The 17648-nt window shown below is 43.0% G+C and overlaps 1 protein-coding gene across 3 annotated transcripts in view; it reads left to right on the top strand.

Moving 5' to 3' along the window:
• The window catches only part of ZNF710 (zinc finger protein 710), a 141027-nt gene that overhangs the window by 50389 nt on the left and 72990 nt on the right, over positions 1-17648 (top strand). For 2 of the 3 annotated variants that reach the window (XM_066592763.1, XM_066592766.1), the window contains exon 1: positions 8847-9086. The gene's annotated coding sequence lies outside the window, so the exon portion shown is untranslated. Of the gene's footprint in view, positions 1-8846; positions 9087-17648 lie in introns of those variants that run through there. The other variant, XM_066592765.1, reaches the window with a different exon arrangement.

Raw genomic sequence — 17648 nt, 5'->3', positions numbered from 1 at the left:
GCTTTTAAATTGTTTTTAATGAGTTTGTATTCCCTGATATGCCTTAATACCTCTGTCTCATGTGTGCATAATCATTTGTGTGTCGCTTTGGCTCTTTCCCTTGGTGTGGTTTCATCAATGGAATAATATCCTTTATATTATTTTCACTTTCTGGGATTTTTAGAGAAATCTACAATAAAAGTTCAAATTTATGCCTATGGATGGTAGAATCTTTCTTCCTCTTACAAGCCACATTCCCATTATTCAAGCTGTTTATTAGTTTTATATAGTATGTTATGTCTGATTTTGGCCGCCTGCAGACGGCCGGGTCAGATTCCGCTGCGAGAATGGATGCAGACCCGTGCCCTTGCAGAGGCCTGCGGCTCACCCGCTCCCGGCGTCTCCGAAGCTCTGTGATGTGTCGGCTGCCTCCCAGCCAGCGCAGAGCGGAGCCGGCGGCTCTTCACTGACATTTCTGTGCGGCCTCTGCAAAACACGCACAAAAATAGAACATGCCGCGATTTGTTTTCCGCGTGTGATTTCTAATGCAATCCTATGGCAGCGGCCACGGGCGGAAATTCTGTGAGAAATCCCGCTGCGGAATTTCCGCCTGTGTGCAGGGGACCTTTGTCTCTACTATCTGATTTGTAAAATGCTGTGAAATATAGTAACACTATATAAATGACTATTATAAATAAATAATGTATATCAGATCATAGACCTAGCTAAATGATGCTGAGGATTTGTGTTATTTTCTTGGTGCAGTTAGCTTTAGGCCGGGCTCACACGACTGTATGCTCATTGCGTATTACAAGCGCTGTTTTTGTATGCATAATACGCAGTAACAATCTTCCATATACTTTCATGAGCTGTGCTAAAACACGCAAAAAAAATTGCGGCATGTTGTATCCTGGCACATATTAAAATAGTGTATGGCTTATTGGCAGTATACAGAAAGTACGCACTATCATTGCATACTTGCTGCATGCTTGTGCGCAAGGTATACCGGAAACATATCTCTATAGGAACTATTCTATTCGCTATACCTCTCCTCCCTTCTTCTACATCTTTGTCTTTTGAACTTCCACTTTCAGAGTTTATGATCAGTCCTCTCTACATGTTGAAGTCTTCTGCTGTTTGTCTTCCTCTGCCATCCAATTTTTTGACAATTTTGGCTGGTCTATTTCTTTGCTTAAAAGTGTTTAACATCTATTCTCAATTTATAATTTTCTAGGAGAATAATACTGAATTCAATAAAAGCCAAATCAATCGGTAAGCAGTTTGTTCCCTCTAGTGGCATCCACAGGTAGTCAGACATCATATATTCATTCCCTAGAGAAATATGCTTGTTCAGCTCGTTGGTATTTAATTATGCAGAAATCTATAATCTGCCACACTTCCCACAGAAGGTGAGATCTCGGCCCTGTAAACATAAGTAACTTATTTCCCTACTCTTATTCAAGGAAACAATCATGCATTTTTGAACAAATGGAAACATAGCCATCAGCCAGACAATCAAAAACTATCTTGTGAGTATTGCCACCATATTTCCTTGTTAGATCAATATTCTACAGCATTCACACCTGCTTTAGAGCATTCAATCACAATTCCACCTACCTGTTCCATTTTTCAGAGAAGAAAAATGGAATTAAATGTTTGAGTTTTCTCCATTGCTTTCAATGGAGTATAAAAATAACAGATTGCTGTCAGTTCGAGTCCATTCTGTTATGTTTCCATTTTTTTACCAGAAGAAATAGTGCTGCAGACTATGCTATTAATTCTGGTAAAAATGGAAACCTAACAAAACAGAAGCAAACTGATAGCAAATAGTTTTTTTGAAACCCACTGAAAGGGGAAAAAAATGTTAACCTGTAGGCCTCCTCCACACGGCCAACACAGCATCGCCGCCATGCAATATCGCTGCGTCTTCTCATGGCAATACCGCGATTTTGTAGCGCTACAAAGTCGCGCGACTTCGTAGCATCACATGTGAGGATTTCCGGGGGGGGGGGGGGGGGGGGTTGGAATACAAGCCCTACCCCGAAAATAAGCTGTAGCTGAAGAAAAAAGAAGTATACATCACCTCTCCCACGCTGTCCGAGGCGCTGCCGCAGCTTCTTCCCCGGGTCCCGTCACTGCCTCTCTTCTTCATCTTCTTGGCTCTTGGAAGTGCTGGTGGTGATTGGCTGACAGTAGGATTTCCTACTGTCAAACTTGCATCGCATCACACGAAAATCGCGTTTTCATGCGATGCAACAGAGGAAAGCTCCATAGAGAGACATGGGCTACAAAACCTCATGAGTTGCGTGCATATCGTCGGACCCGCAAGGTTTTTGTGTCGGGTTGTTGCATGCTACAAAACATTGCATGTGTGAAGGAACCCATAGGAATGCATGGGCTTCACATACATGAAGGAGTGACCTGGAGTTCTTTGTAGATTTTACAAATGGAATAAGTTATGACAAATGTTTGGTAATGGCCATTTATATATTTATCTGTACCCCTGTATATTTTGTCTCCACTGTAAGAAGATTCAATTTAGATAATCCTTTTGCATAAAGCCCCATTTACACACAACGATTATCACTCAAAATTTGCCCCAAATTTGTTGGCATAAAATCCATCGTCCCCGATAGCAGGGACCAAACGCTGAGTGCTGATAACATTGAATTCAGTGTGCAGCAGATCAAAGAAGATGTATTTAGAGAACAGATTACCTGCTGTCCTCTAAATACATGCAAATGAAGTTAATTAAATACTAATGGCAATTAGTGACCGTTAGTAGCTTATGCAAAACGATCGTTCAAAACTGTCACTCAAGCTATCTTTTGAACAAATTTTGAGCGATCATCTTTGAGTGTAAATGGGGCCTAAGTGAGCTCTTTCATACACTTTATTTATTCAGTTGCACTTCTTTGTGCTTCTTTACTTCCAAGATATCCTTTTATCACATGGTGCACAAAAAAAGACTGCAATTCATATTTGGGCTGCCAAAATTTTGAAATAACCTTGTGTTGAAATGAAGCTGTGTCCTTTCTAATTCGAGATATAAGTGGACACTTAGCTAAGCAGCTTGGCCCATCTGGACAATCTGTATTAGGGCATATACACCTCAAAACAGTGGACATTCTTTATATTTATTTTGCATTGCATTCTTCATTATAATATTGCACGGTGCATTGCCACAGCCAGCCCCACTTACCTGCTCCTGGGGCTGCGGTTGAGTGCTATCCTCATTCCCATGTTGCACATCATGTCCTTACTGCTGCATGGCCTCTGGCTTCAGCCTGTAGGGCTTGGGCATGCTCCTGCCCCTTGATTTAAAGGGCCACAGCACGCTCCACTAACCTGTCTCCCACCACTCACCTGATACTTATGACTATATTTGGCATCCTTTCCCCTGTCGAGGATGTATAAGCAATTTGGCCTTCCCAGTTATGTACACCTGCTGCAAGTGAGTATTGTTGGAACAAACTATTTGTTCACTACATGTCCTGACACGGACTGTATTACTATACTTCTCCCGTTCTGTCATATTGGACATCGTCTTTTTTCTTATATCTGTGTTCACACCCTCAAGTACTGCACTTCGGCTTTATGAAGTCAACAGCTACTCCACTGTGACTATTTCTAATGGTTTCGGAACCCCACAACGAAGCCTAAATCCCATTTGGAGGGTTCATGAAAAGAAGAAATGGGCTGCAGCACACAATGTATCACCTCAGGTGGAAGGCTTCAATACGTCTGCTTGCTCTGTAACAGATACTGACCATGGATCCCCAAACTGATCAGCCAAAACTAGAAAGTTGAGCAGCAGACGGGTGCAAGTAACATCATCCTCTTTTTTAAATCCACAAAGTGACAACGTTTCGGCTGTAATACAGGGACTTGACAAAGGCTGTGTATTACAGCCGAAACGTTGTCACTATGTGGATTTAATAAATAATAGGATGTTACTTGCACCGGTCTGCTGCTCAACTTTCTAGTTTTGGCTGATCCATTTGGAGTGTTCAAGAGTGAAAACCAGGGTTCCCTAAGAGCTGCCTCCAAAACAAGCCATAAACCAAATCAGTGTAGGGCTAAGTAGATCCACATCTGCTTGTCTGAAACAATCATTAATTTGAATCAGTACCATTTAATATAACCTTGCCAGTACAGCAAAATGACTGGCTGCAATTACCACATATACCTCCTCTATCTGTGGCAGGTTGGACAATTAAGGCAGCAATGTTTAATAAATCTCCACAAAACTCCTGTTGCTTGGAAGCAGCAGATTGGCATCTCAGGTTCTAATTAAATCTGCAATCAATAATTCCTAAATCTTCCATTTCAGGCAGTTGATCTATTGATGCTGTATAATAGAAAATATGTCATCTTCAGGAAAGATAGATGGATGTAGGTGTGTATATGAGTGAGAGCGATAATAACGAGATGGAGGTGAAATAGATAGAAGTGAGGTAGCGTAAGGATCCTTTTTAAACGAAGCAAAGAATTCGTTCGAACGAGTGAACAAAGGTAAAGTCATTGGCTTTAAATTGCAGTCAGTTTACACATAGATAACTGTTTAAATTTTTTCGTCATTCGCTCAATCACTCGATCGTTGATGTATAGCGTGACTGTGCGAGTGAATGGGAATGACTGAATGATCACTTTTTACATGTAACACCTTGCAAACGACTTTTGCAAGTTTAACCAAAAAAGAATCGTTAGATAGCAAAGGGATGGAATTGGGCTAGAGAGCATTCTGGCTCTCTTGCCTCTATTCACTGTAAACAGGAGTCATTCATAGATTGAGCAGACCTTGTTTACACGAAGCGAGAAGCTGAGGGCAGTCATTCCATCAGTGAACTGAAACAGAACAACTAGTGACAATTGAGTGATTTCTTGCTTAGTGTCGTAGCCGTGTGTACACGGGGCGACGATCACCTGTAATCGCCCATTTGAACAATTAGGGCTCAGTCAGACGGGCGTTTTTCCGCGCGATTTGCGCATGCGCATGCATCCGGCGATTTTATAAAGCGATTGCTTTGCAATTGTATCGGACACATGAGCGCTTTTTATGCGCTCGTCCGATAAATTATAGAACAGAAATCGCAGATCGCACCTATCTGCGATCTGCGATTCCTGTTCTCTTCTGTATATGCGCTCAATGGGGCCGGCGGCAGCAGCGCCGACCCCAATGAGAACATATAGAAGACAAATCATTCTCCTCTGCCATAGCGGTAACTGCTATGGCAGAGAAGAATGATGTTTGCCCATTAAATTCAATGGAGCTGGCAATACAGCCGGCTCCATTGAAAGCAATGGGCTGCCGGCGATCGCACAATGAATTTTCGGGAAGGGCTTAAAAATATAAGCCCTTCCCAGAAATTCATCCAGAAATGTGTAAAAAAAAAATATATATATACTCACCTGGTCTTGGCAGACGGAGTTCAGCCGCGGCCGGCCGGCAGTTCTCCTGAACTGGTCTGAGTAGTATTCAGTAGCCGGGGATTTAAAATCCCTGCCTGCTGAATTAGCTGCCTCTGATTGGTCACAGCCTCACCAATCAGGGGCAGCTGTCAGCTGTCATTCAGCTGAGAGCTGCCCCTGATTGGTCCCTGCGCTGAGCCAATCAGAGGCAGCACTCACTCACCCATTCATGAATGGGTGAGAGCTGCCTTTGATTGGTGAGGCTGTGACCAATCAGAGGCAGCTAATTCAGCAGGCGGGGATTTTAAATCCCCGGCTGCTGAATACTGCTCAGAGCAGTTCAGGAGAACTGCCAGCCGGCCGCGCTGAACTCCGTCTGCTGGAACCAGGTGAGTATATATATATATATTTTTTTTGTTTTTACACATTTCTGGATGAATTTCCGGGAAGGTCTTATATTTTTAAGCCCTTCCCGAAAATTCATCATGAGATCGCCCGCAGCCCATTGCTTTCAATGGAGCCGGCTGTATTGCCAGCTCCATTGAATTCAATGCGCTGGACAGCTCCGGCCCGTTTCTATTGAAATGCGGCTAGGAGCAGTTTTTTCGGGCGATTTTTCGGCCCCGGTCACGTGATTTGCGGATGCGCATCCGTCATGCGATCCGCAAATCGCGGGAAAAAACGCCCGTGTGACTAAGGCCTTATTTGGGTGACTATTAGTGCATGTAATAAAATAAATCTTGTTATTTGTATAGCACCAACTTATTCTGCAGCGCTTTCAAGTAATTTATTACCCCCACCACCAAGCTGGGTACTTATTAAACCTGCAACCTTCAGGTTGTGAGCGAGAGCTTAGGACTGCATTTCTGCTGCCTTAACACTCTACGTCACACAAGGCTCATAAAGGTAAAGGTACCTATAGTGATGGATAGATAGATTAGGTTGATAGATGTGAGATAGCAATAGGTTAGATAGATGTGAGAGCAATAAATTAGATTGTTATCTAGAGCTCATGCACACAGGCACACTTGGGCTGTGTATCACAGTGCTAAAAGCCCATTGACCAATGCTGGGCCATTCAGTTCTGCATTTTTCGCTTGTGTGAAAAAACCCCACAGCCTGCCCTATTTTGGTACTTATTACACACGTCATATGCCCATTATAGGCTATGGGAGCTTACATTCTGAAGCAAATACTCATGTTACATGCGTATTTGCTTCATACTGTGTATTATAAGCATAAAATATGTGTATAATACGCAGACAACATACGCCTGTGTGAGTGAGCCCTTAGATGGATAGAAAGATGTGAGCTAGTGATAGATTAGGGCCCTTTTACATGGAATGACTATGGTGCAGACCGTGGGAAGCTGCACAATCTGAATGGCGAACGATAATTTGTTTGCTTATCACTCAGGCATGAAAATCAGCCGACAATTGGCCTGTGTAAACAGGCAGTCCTTCATCTATCAAAGACTGCCTGTTTACTTTGAATGGAGGTGGGCGGCCAGAGCGATCTACGGCGTGCTCTGTCTCTATTCAGAGTGATTATCGCTCCTCTGTGAAAGCACAGAAGCGATCATCGCTGGGATGACTGTCGGGCATGTCTGCACCTGCTTAGGCTTCCTACATATGGGCAAGTGTGATATTGGCCTCGTGAATGTGCGAGGAACTCGCAGAAGTATATGACTCCATTCAAAAGAATGGGGTTCATATTTGTGCGCGAATTGAGTGTCTCAACGCACAAATCTTGCGTGATTTTCTCGGCCGTGTGAAAGCGGTCTTAGGGCTCATTCACACAAGCGTGGTTTTAGCTCTCAAATAGCTGCACTAAAAAATCGCATCTCACTTGTGCAAAAATCACGTCAACGTCTGATTTCCATTTATTAAAGGGGTTGTCCCGCGCCGAAACGTTTTTTTTTTTCTTTTCAATAGGCCCCCCGTTCGGCGCGAGACAAACCCAATGCATGTGTTAAAAAAAACAAAACGTTTAGTACTTACCCGAATCCCCGCGCTGCGGCGACTTCTTCCTTACCTTACTAAAATGGCCGCCGGGATCTTCACCCACGATGCACCGCGGGTCTTCTCCCATGGTGCACCGTGGGCTCTGTGCGGTCCATTGCCAATTCCATCCTCCTGATTGGCTGGAATCGGCACACGTGACGGGGCGGAGCTACGAGGACCAGCTCTCCGGCACGAGCGGCCCCATTCACCAGGGAGAAGACCGGACTGCGCAAGCGCGTCTAATTGGGCGATTAGACGCTGAAATTAGACGGCACCATGGAGACGGGGACGCTAGCAACGGAACAGGTAAGTGAATAACTTCTGTATGGCTCATAATTAATGCACGATGTATATTACAAAGTGCATTAATATGGCCATACAGAAGTGCTGAACCCCACTTGCTTTCGCGGGACAACCCCTTTAACCCTTTCCAATCAAATTTTGAATTCAGGGTTTCCTAAAAGGCTTTCTGTTTTAGCTGTTATACAACAGTGCCATCTGCTGGCTAAAGCCAGTGTGTGTGCGCCAGAGAGGCTCTGACAGCACAGTGGCTGGCAGTAGACGATAAGAATACCCTGTCGGACGTCTTCTGACATTGGAGCTGTACAAGCTTCAATCAGAATGTAGGAAGACGTCAGACGGGATTGGAAAGGGTTAAGTCTCGAGCTGTGAAATGCCCTGTTCACACGATCGGGAGCTGCATGTTATCCAGCTCCCATTGAAGTCTATAGAAACTCCTGCGCATCAGATAGGTCAGGCCCAATCTTTTCTCGCAGCATGGACCTTAGATGTGAGCTTTGCAGTCGCATGTTCTATTTTTGATAGATGTGAGGATTTAGCGCGTCTAAAATTCCTTCGTGTGAACGCTTCTATAGGAAACCATTAATAGACGCCTATCTTTTCACGCGCCTATAATGCGCGAAAACAGCGCTCATGTGAACGAGGCCTTAGATGGATGGATAGCAGGGAGATAGTGATGGATAGATGTGAGATAGCAGTAGATTGGATGGATACAGGTGTGAGGTAACCATATACTATATCTTCTGTATGACCCTATAGTTTTATTCCCACATAGTCTGAGTCTGTAGAAAACATTGTCGCGTCCGTGGCAGAGAATATCTCGCCGCTTCCTTCATTCTTCTCAGAAATAAGACCGATAGTATTACATTTCCCTCAGAAGTGAAACGTTACAGCCGGAGTTAAATTATTCACCATTCTCTGTGGTTATACTTCATATTTTGTCCACAAAATGCCTGAACAAAACTGTAAAAAAAAAGAGGGAAGAGAAAGGAGGAAGAAGAAAAAAAAAGACAAAAAACAGGTTCTGCTTTTATTGTACTCCGAGGAGTTTAAGAAAGGGAGAAAAATCCCCCAGTCTGTGAGGTAAAAGAGAAAGAAAACTTGGTGGAGGAGGAGGGGAGGAAGTGAGAAAACAAAAGAGATAGAGAGAGAGACAGGGCTGCTGGGTGGCTGCTTCTCTCCTCTGTTTTCCCCTCTTTCTCTCCCAGTCTGTACAGAGCAGGCTTAGGAGGAGCTGTTTTGCATCCATTCACGTCAGCCCTGCCTCATTCCCTTCTTCCTTCCTGCTACAGAAAGACACAGTAGAAGGCGAGAAGCAGGGACTGCGAGAGAAAGAGGAGCTGTGAGACATCCCAGCGTGTCTCCTGAGGAGCCCCTGCACTCCACCTCACGGTAAGTCCCGCACTTTTTATTATCCCTTTTCTCTCTCTCTCTTTACTTCACCCACTCTTGTTTTTTACCCCCCTCGGAGGTCTCTTGATGGTACGTTCTCCCATGGGAAGGGTCGGCAGAGGGGGACATGGACGGTGCCTGAATAGGGGGGTGTGAGCGGCTGTAGTAGTAGTAGCATGTCTTCTCTTTCACTTCCACATTCGCCTGTGTGTCACTCACAGTCCAAGGTGCAGTGTAATAATGGTGTAAGACACGTCAGGAGAGAAGGAGGAAGAAGATAAAAGGATGTTCTACTCTGGGAGGAGGATACAAGGACTGTGCTGATACAGACACCAAGTCCTGCACCTCCTCATACATGGCTCTATGGCTGAACTTTCTGTCTTCTCTTCAGGAGCTGTAAACTTTTTATCTTGTCAGTGACTGGAGAAGATGCTGTGTGTGAGAGTTCAGTGCCAGGCAGTGCTGTGGGCACAGGAGCTGGCACCGCTACGCCCTCCTTGCTCAGCCCTGCAATCACTCTCTCACCTACATTTGCGCCTCTTCCGCAAGGATCCTACATCAATATTGCCCATATAGGACTAAGCAAATAAGGAGTTGAGAGATATTGCGGGCATATGTTACATGGCACTGGCATGCATCTATTGCATCCATGCCTCCTGCTAGGAGGTCCGGAATTCATTTCCATGTTGGCCGTCGCTGCTTTGGAAATGATCCTCCTTAAATGAAACCCTGTCTGTTGACATCTTCCTCAGCCTATGGAGGGTTCAGCCCCTTGTGTAGTATGGGAGACACACCTCTCCTATTGTACCTTGTAGCACGCAGGTCATGCCTTAAGGTGGGCACAAGACGGGAAGGTGTTCCTGGAATCCCCATCCTATAGGCATTTCATATTGTAACATCCATCGCTCCAGTCTAAATAGTATCAGATTGAACATGACTCAGATCATAGCAAGAATTGGATCTTTGTATAGACATAGCAAGAATTGGATCTTTGTATAGACCCCAAGAGATATTCTGTATCAGCGGATGTGAAAGGATACTTGCACTGCGTGTATTGTAATGTACGGATTGCTACATTTCAGCAGGTTTATTTTGATTTCTGTTTTGCCTATTAAATATAGTGCAAAACCCCAAAAAAGGGGTTCCCCAAGAAAGAGCAATGTGTGCTGAGCATATTACTCCATAGCAACCTGCTGCTTCCAGTCCAGCGATATGATAAGAGGCGGCTGCCCATAATCAAGTGGAACAAAACCGGGTTCAACCAGGGTGGAAGTAGAACCTATTGCAGTTATTATCAGTCCGCATGTTTTTGTAGTTGAAGCAGCTAGTGAAGGGCAGTATGTTAGAGGAGCTGTCTTCTGTCCGGACTTGTCTGTTTTTTAATAAATACTTGTATTTCCCATAAAACAACAGTTCTAGAGCCTCTTTTCTTAAAATTCTGCACTTTGTTGTTCCTCTTTTACTCCCTGTTAGACATTTATGAATAAATTGACAACTGGGTGTCGCCATGTTCACTGACAATGTGAAATTATATTGGGAAACCCCCAATTGGTAACACCCAGTTGACATTTTACCCATTAATTTCTAGGGGAAACAACAGAGATATGACACATTGCAGAGCTATGCTTTAGAATGGCTATAGTTTAGGGAATTGTGTTGATTGAACCCAAACCAGAGGGGTCAGCATTGGGCACTATTCTGTTTAATAATTTATTAAGGATGTTGTGGAGGGATTGTACAGTAAAATACAATATTTGTAGATGATACATAACTATGTAAAGTAATTAACACCAGAGGACAGTATACGGTTGCAAGAGGATCTGGGTAAGTTGGCGGCTCGGGCAGAAAAGTGGCAAATGAGGTTTAACCCTGATAAATGTAAGGTCATGCACATCAACAGAGGAAATACATGTCATCATTACATAATAAATGGGAATATACTGGGTAACACTGACATGGAAAAGGACTTGGGGGTTTTAGTTAACTGTAAGCTTAACTGGAGCAACCAGTGTCAGGCAGCTGCTGCCAAGGTAAATAGGATCATCAGGCACATCAAAAGAGGTCTAGGGGCACATGATGAGAACATTGTTCTTTCTCTTTACAAGTCATTAGTCAGACCACAAATGGAATATTGTGGACAGTTTTGGGTACCGGTACTCAAGAAGGACATATCAGAGCTTGAGCGGGTACAAAGGGGGCAACTAAAGTAATAAATGGAATGAGCGGACTACAATACCCAGAAAGGTTACAAAATTGGGGTTATTTAGTTTACAAAAAAGATGTCTGAGGGGCGACCTAATAACTATGTATAAATATATCAGGGGACAATACTGAGATCTCTCCCATGACCTGTCCTTATACCCAGGACTGTGATATAACAAGGCGGCATCCTCTACACCTAGAGAAAAGAAGGTTTCTACACAAACTTAGAATGGGGTTTTTTACTGTAAGAGCAGTGAGACTACAGAAGACTCTACCTAAGGATGCGGTGATCGTGAACTTGATAAGAGTTCAAGAAGGGCCGGTGCGTCTTTCTTGAGCGATACAATTTTAGGTGTTATGATCATTAATAACTTCAGAAGGGTTGTTGATGCAGGGATTATCCTGATTGCCAGATTGGAGTTGGGAAGAAATTTTTTTTTCTCCTTTTTTTGGATCAACATTGTGGAGTAATAGGCTGAACTGGATGGACATGTGTCTTTTTTCAGCCTTACACATTATGTTACTATGAAACCGTAGAAACCGGATTTGGGTTCAATTCTGTTAAAAGTTCAGTTCCAAGCAAATCAAAACCTCAGGCGGTTTGCCCCAGCTGAACTCACTAAAAGAAGGAAGAAGAAAACTTCTTCCCCTTCCTCTTTTTCTTCTTCTGATGCATCTACTTCTTCATTTCCTGTTATACAGGGCTTTTATGGCTGAAGTATTTACTAAAACAGAGAGGTCAGGAGAGATGACAGCTCCTCTTTAACACGCGAGGAGTGAACCCTATATTTTTCTCTTGTATATACAGGGCATGGTGACATTTATGCAATCTAGATGATGGGAAATTGGGAATTTCTGGCAACTACTACAATTGCAATAATGACAAGTAGCAGTTAAGAATAATTGTTACAGTTATTTCCTGAGGGTTGGGGGTGTCAGGGTGGTATGAACAGTTAAGGTGTGCCCGAACAGCTATGGTGTGCCACCTAGACTTAGCTGGCATCTATAGAGGTCAGTGGGGTCTGATGAATGGAGTAGAGGAGACGACAGTGGTGTATTTCCAGTTCCAACATATGCTTGACAGTAATGTTGAAATTAATCAATTGATAATATCATTTGTACATTATAATATAGTTTGTATAGTTAAGGACTCATTCACATCTATGTTAAGGCTCTCCATCTCTCTGTTCCATTTTTGGAGCAGAAAAACTGAATTAAAACTGAAATAAACGTTTTTGTTTTTTCCCCTAATGATTTCAATGGGTTTAAAATAAAAAAGTAATGTTATCAGTTTGCTTGCGCTCCAATAGGTTCCTCTTTTTTTAACTGAACAAAGGGCATTACAAGCTGCGCTATTTGTTCCATTAAAAAAATCGGAAACCTAATCAGACCGAAGCAAACTGAAAGCTTCCCAGTTTTTTGAAAACTCAATTGGGAAATAAACAGAAACATGTATGTCAGTTTTCAATCTGTGTCTCACCTTTAAAAAAGGAACAGAGTGGTGTAAAGCCCCGATGGAGCCCTTTCACATCTGCGTGGAAACCCCCAGCTGAAGTTTCCGTTGCAAATCCGGCCCAAAATAGCAGAAGAAAAATTGCAGCATGCAGCGCTTTTTGTTTCCGTCCAAAAGCCTGGTAGCTGAGCGGATCGTCGACGGACCCCAGTATAGTCAGTTAGGTCCATCCATTGCTGTTCGTTCCGTCAGACGGAACTGTTCTGCCTCTGGGATTCCCTCCCTTTCCTGCTTCCTGAATGGGGCAGGAAAGCGGAACCAGCGAGCGCAGAAGTGAAGCCACCTTAACACAGAGGTGAATCCACCCTAATCTTTATATTCTTAATAATGTTATACCATTGTATCTTTCCTGTATCGGCAAAAGGTTGGAGCTTTTCTTAAAATTGTATTTGCATTTCTATATCTATGTATTGTTAAATTCCATTATATATAATATGTATCAAATGCTTCACGTCTGAAGGATCTGTCTATCTTAGAAGCGGTAGGTTACCATAGTCTGAGTGTTGGTCAGCTCTGGTACCTGTTTCTAGTGTCAACAGGGAGGCTTCTACCTTTTTGTTGACAGGAGAAGCAGGTACTGTAATCGCTGAGATTTCCATTGTTTTGTTACTGTAGTTTTTTGCTTGCTTGTTATTGTATTATACATATCTCTGAATGGAAAGATCTAGATTTCTCGGCACAATCTTCAGGTAATGACCAGTTGTAGTCTGTGCTCGTACTTTGTATATGTCGGTGGATGAATTTGTGTTTATAACATACAGACACTGTGGCTAAGATGTAGGTACAGAAGTAACTGATATATCTTGAGTTTTGTCTAAGAATACGCAGGTTTAGAGTATATAATAAGGCCGGGCTCACACATACGTATTTGTATTGCGTGTTACGCACTCAATGTACATGCGCATAATACGTAGTGAATGGCGTCAATCAAAGTACATCGATTTTCATTGTTCCACTCACACATGCCTATAAATCTTGTGTATATTACGCATGTAAAAAAAATAGCAGCTTGTTCTATTTTACCGCATATTGCGCACGTACCGCCCTATTGTTTTCTATGGGTGTATTCGAAATGCAGTACATAAGCAATTAGATTGCATGTGAATGTCGTTTTTTACACATGTTGCTCTTGGAGACATGAGAACAAAGTTAAAAAAAGGAAGAAACTAGGAAGCCAGTGCATGAGAACTTGCCTAAAATACTCTGTACATGCGCAGGCATACCTGAACAAAAACCCGACAATATGCAGGGATCACAGGGAAATGCTACGATTTTTACCCAGCATTTTACAGTCGTGTAAGCCCGGCCTAAAACTTGGTTCGATAGAAAGGCCAGTATTTCATATACCGTATTTGTACTGCGTATTGTACATTTTGGGTGAATTTCTATTGATGTGTATATATAAGTTCCTTTGGCTTGGCAAATAGAGGCAATTTGACTCCTAGATTAGTCAAACGTGGTGGACTTTTGTCTATCCCTTCTTCAGTTAGTTCCTACCACCTATTGCAAGGCTTTTCTATAAAACATATCTATAACCCTTCATGTAAAAATGGTTTCTTGTTTCCCTAAGGCCTCTTTTACACAGGCTACAAAATCTCGCTAACATTGCTCATGTGAAAGAACTAGAGTTGAGCGAGTATACTCGCTAAAGGCAATTGCTCGAGCAAGCATTGCCTTTAGCGAGGACAAAAGGTTCAGGTGCCGGCGGCGGGCAGGGAGCTGCGGGGGAGAGCAGGGCGGAACGGAGGGGAGATCTCTCTCTTCCTCTTGCTCCCTCCTGCTGACTGCCGCTACTCACCGCTCCCCCGCGCCGGCACCCGAACCTTTCGTCTCGAGCGGGCAGGTACTCGCTAAAGGCAATGCTCGCTCGAGCAATTGCCTTTAGCGAGTATACTTGCTCACCTCTAGAAAGAACCCATTGGAAAGCATGGGCTTCACATTGTAGTGAGATATTGTAGCCTTTGCGGATACAACCTCAAGCTCATGGTTTCCAATGGGTTTTTTCAGGCTACAAAACATTCCTCATGTGAAAGAACTTATTGGAAACCATGGGCTTCACATACATGCGTTTTGTAGTGAGATTTTGTAGCCCGTGTGAAAGAGACCTTAAGGGGGTTGTCCCATCTAAGCTCTTTCTGGCTGAAATGAGAAACCTGCGGCTGGTTATCCAATTATCTCGCTGGGTATTACAGAAACTGTTGAAAGCGTTAGCTTTATGCTGCTTCCATAAATGCCATTGAGGTCAATGGGACTCTCGTATTATGCTGTTTTCAAAACACCGATGAGAGTTAGAGAAACGATGTAAGGCTGCCACCTTGGCTGTTTCTACAAGGTGGTCGGGAAGCCTGCTACGGGGCTCACATCTCATCCAGAAAGTACTGAGATATAACAACCCCTTTAAGTCTTCATCCTTCTTTTTCCAAGTTTTGCCTACTTGTTCTAGATGTTCTTGTGTATGGCTTGGCTTCACGAACAAAGATTTTAGTAGAGGGCTATCCATATTTACTACAGGCTCACTGGTGGCTGCCTAGTCCAATTTGGGATAGGCAGATCCGGCAAATTACAAGGGAAAGTTTGTCCTGAGTTCGGTGTTGCAGTGTCTTGGTTCTTTTTCTATCTTCTCTTGTCTTCGAGAGTTGCCCATCGAGCGTTCCCAAGATAGGAGACAGCTTGATATGTGATTTGCCTCCAAGCTCTATGATCGGAAACTAGAGTGGACCACATGTTGCTGTGGACATGCTTTCCAAGCCTGCGCAATAGTCTTTTAGGTGCAGTGTGCAAAGTATTGACCCTATCCTTTACACCCATGGTTCATTTAAAATGGCATAACGAGCTATGATCATGACAGGGAGGTAACTGGGTCATGGGTTTTTACATCAGAGTTGTCCTTCTCTTAGGCTGGTTGCCAGCCAAGGCAAACAGGCCCAACCTGCCCATCATCTGGGTGGATGTGCTTAGTTTGTCTCCTTAGCTGAAACCTGTCTATTGTGGGTGGCCCTACCGGCGGAATACACTACCTCCAGCATAATTTTCATCTTTAGGAGAGTACACCAGCCCCCCCCCCCTCCTCCATGACAATGGGGATCCATGGAGGGAATGTTCTTGTCTATTTAAAATAATCAGACTTCCAGATTTTCTATTTTTATCCTTCATTCTACCTTTGCTATATTATTCCTGTACATTTTCTCCATTATGATGCTTGGGCGTTTTTTTTTTATCCTTTTCCCGCATTAATTGTCTGCATATATTTACACTACAAGTTTAATATTCCCTGTGGAATAGTACACAGAGAAGAATTGAGTAAATGTAATTGGTATTGCCAGATAGTATGCCTTAACTGCCACATAATAAAGATAATAAAAATCAATTTCTAATTAAAATTTGCAAATATAAACTATTATTTGAACTTTGCAAGAATCTTATCATCTGGAGTGATTGAATAAGTATACGAAACAGACATAAAATTGGCATCCGACCCAGGTTGTCTGCAAGGATTCAGCAATTTATTTAATTCAAAGGTGCTAGTGTCTGTACTTCCCCTGAAGAAATAATATCTTTTATAACTTAGATGTATTTCATGCATGAAATTACAGTGTGCGGAGACTTCCAGACCTCACAAGCCTCAGAATACAGACCTATAATCGAAACTTTACTGCTATGTGAGAAGTGAAACCAGTTGTTGATAAAGTGCTTAAAAGGTGCAAGTGTTCTTCTAGACCCCATACCTACAAGAATTCCGAAGTCTGTCCCTTCAAAACTGGGCCTTCTATAATGGAGCGTCATACGTTCTAAAGAAGATGTTAACTCTTCATCACATCCTTTGTGTTATTGTTACCAATCCCTTGTGTGTGTAGCAGAAGAAAAATAGCAGCATGCTCTATTTTAGCGTGGATTCCGAGTGGACAGCCTCCAATGAAGTCAATGGATGCATGTGTTCCGTCGCCTATACGCAACTAATATTGCGTATGAGTGGCGAAATCGCTTGGAAACTAGCAAGCGGAATACATAGAAAAGCCAGAATGTACGAGAGAGAGATGAATCACACCTGAGGGATGTTCTATTGCTTTCTGGTGTTTCCCTAACTGTGATCTTTTATTTGCTCTACATCCCCTCGAAAATATGATTGCACCCACATCTTCCGCAACCATTCACAATTATTTTCCGTGATGTATCGCAAGCCTTCTACTGCGGAAATCCACATACGGAATCCGACCCGTTCGTGTGAGCCCGGCCTAATACAATAGTTGGTTCCGGTATCCAGTAGGTCACTCTTTATGACGGCATTGCATTGACAGGTGGTTGAGAGAACGAGTTTTGGATGTACTTGTGATTTAATTTGTGATGTCGCACATGGATTAATGCCTCTTGAAGTTTCCTTAATGTAAAAGGTTTCTTCTGCATGACAGTGGTGCCCAATGTTTTCCAACAATTTTCTAGAGGATTAAGATGTAGGCTATTTCGAGGCCAGGCTAGAACTTCAATAGAGTTTTTCATTATCCAGTGTTTCACCTGCTCGAAAGATTAGTGCATTAGGAAACCAGTTTACTATAATGCTAATGTTAATACAGATACTAATGAAAAATTAAACAATAAAATACCATTTCACAATATGACATGGTGCAGAATCGTCTTGAAAAGTCCAGTTGCTCAAATCACCACAATGGTGCCTAATGGTGGGAAGTAACAGAATTGGTTTTATATGCCTCAGCATTTACAGAACCTTTGAGCTAGCCCAGGCATGCAGCTCCTTTATAGAAAATGCATCCCCATACCATCTGAGATACTGGATACTTAACAGAAGAGAAGACATAGTCTGGATGATCTTCTCCTTCTCTTTGGTTCCAAAT

Source organism: Eleutherodactylus coqui, chromosome 2, assembly GCF_035609145.1.
Source record: "Eleutherodactylus coqui strain aEleCoq1 chromosome 2, aEleCoq1.hap1, whole genome shotgun sequence".
Lineage (NCBI taxonomy): Eukaryota > Metazoa > Chordata > Amphibia > Anura > Eleutherodactylidae > Eleutherodactylus > Eleutherodactylus coqui.
This window is presented reverse-complemented; position numbering and strand designations above follow the sequence as displayed.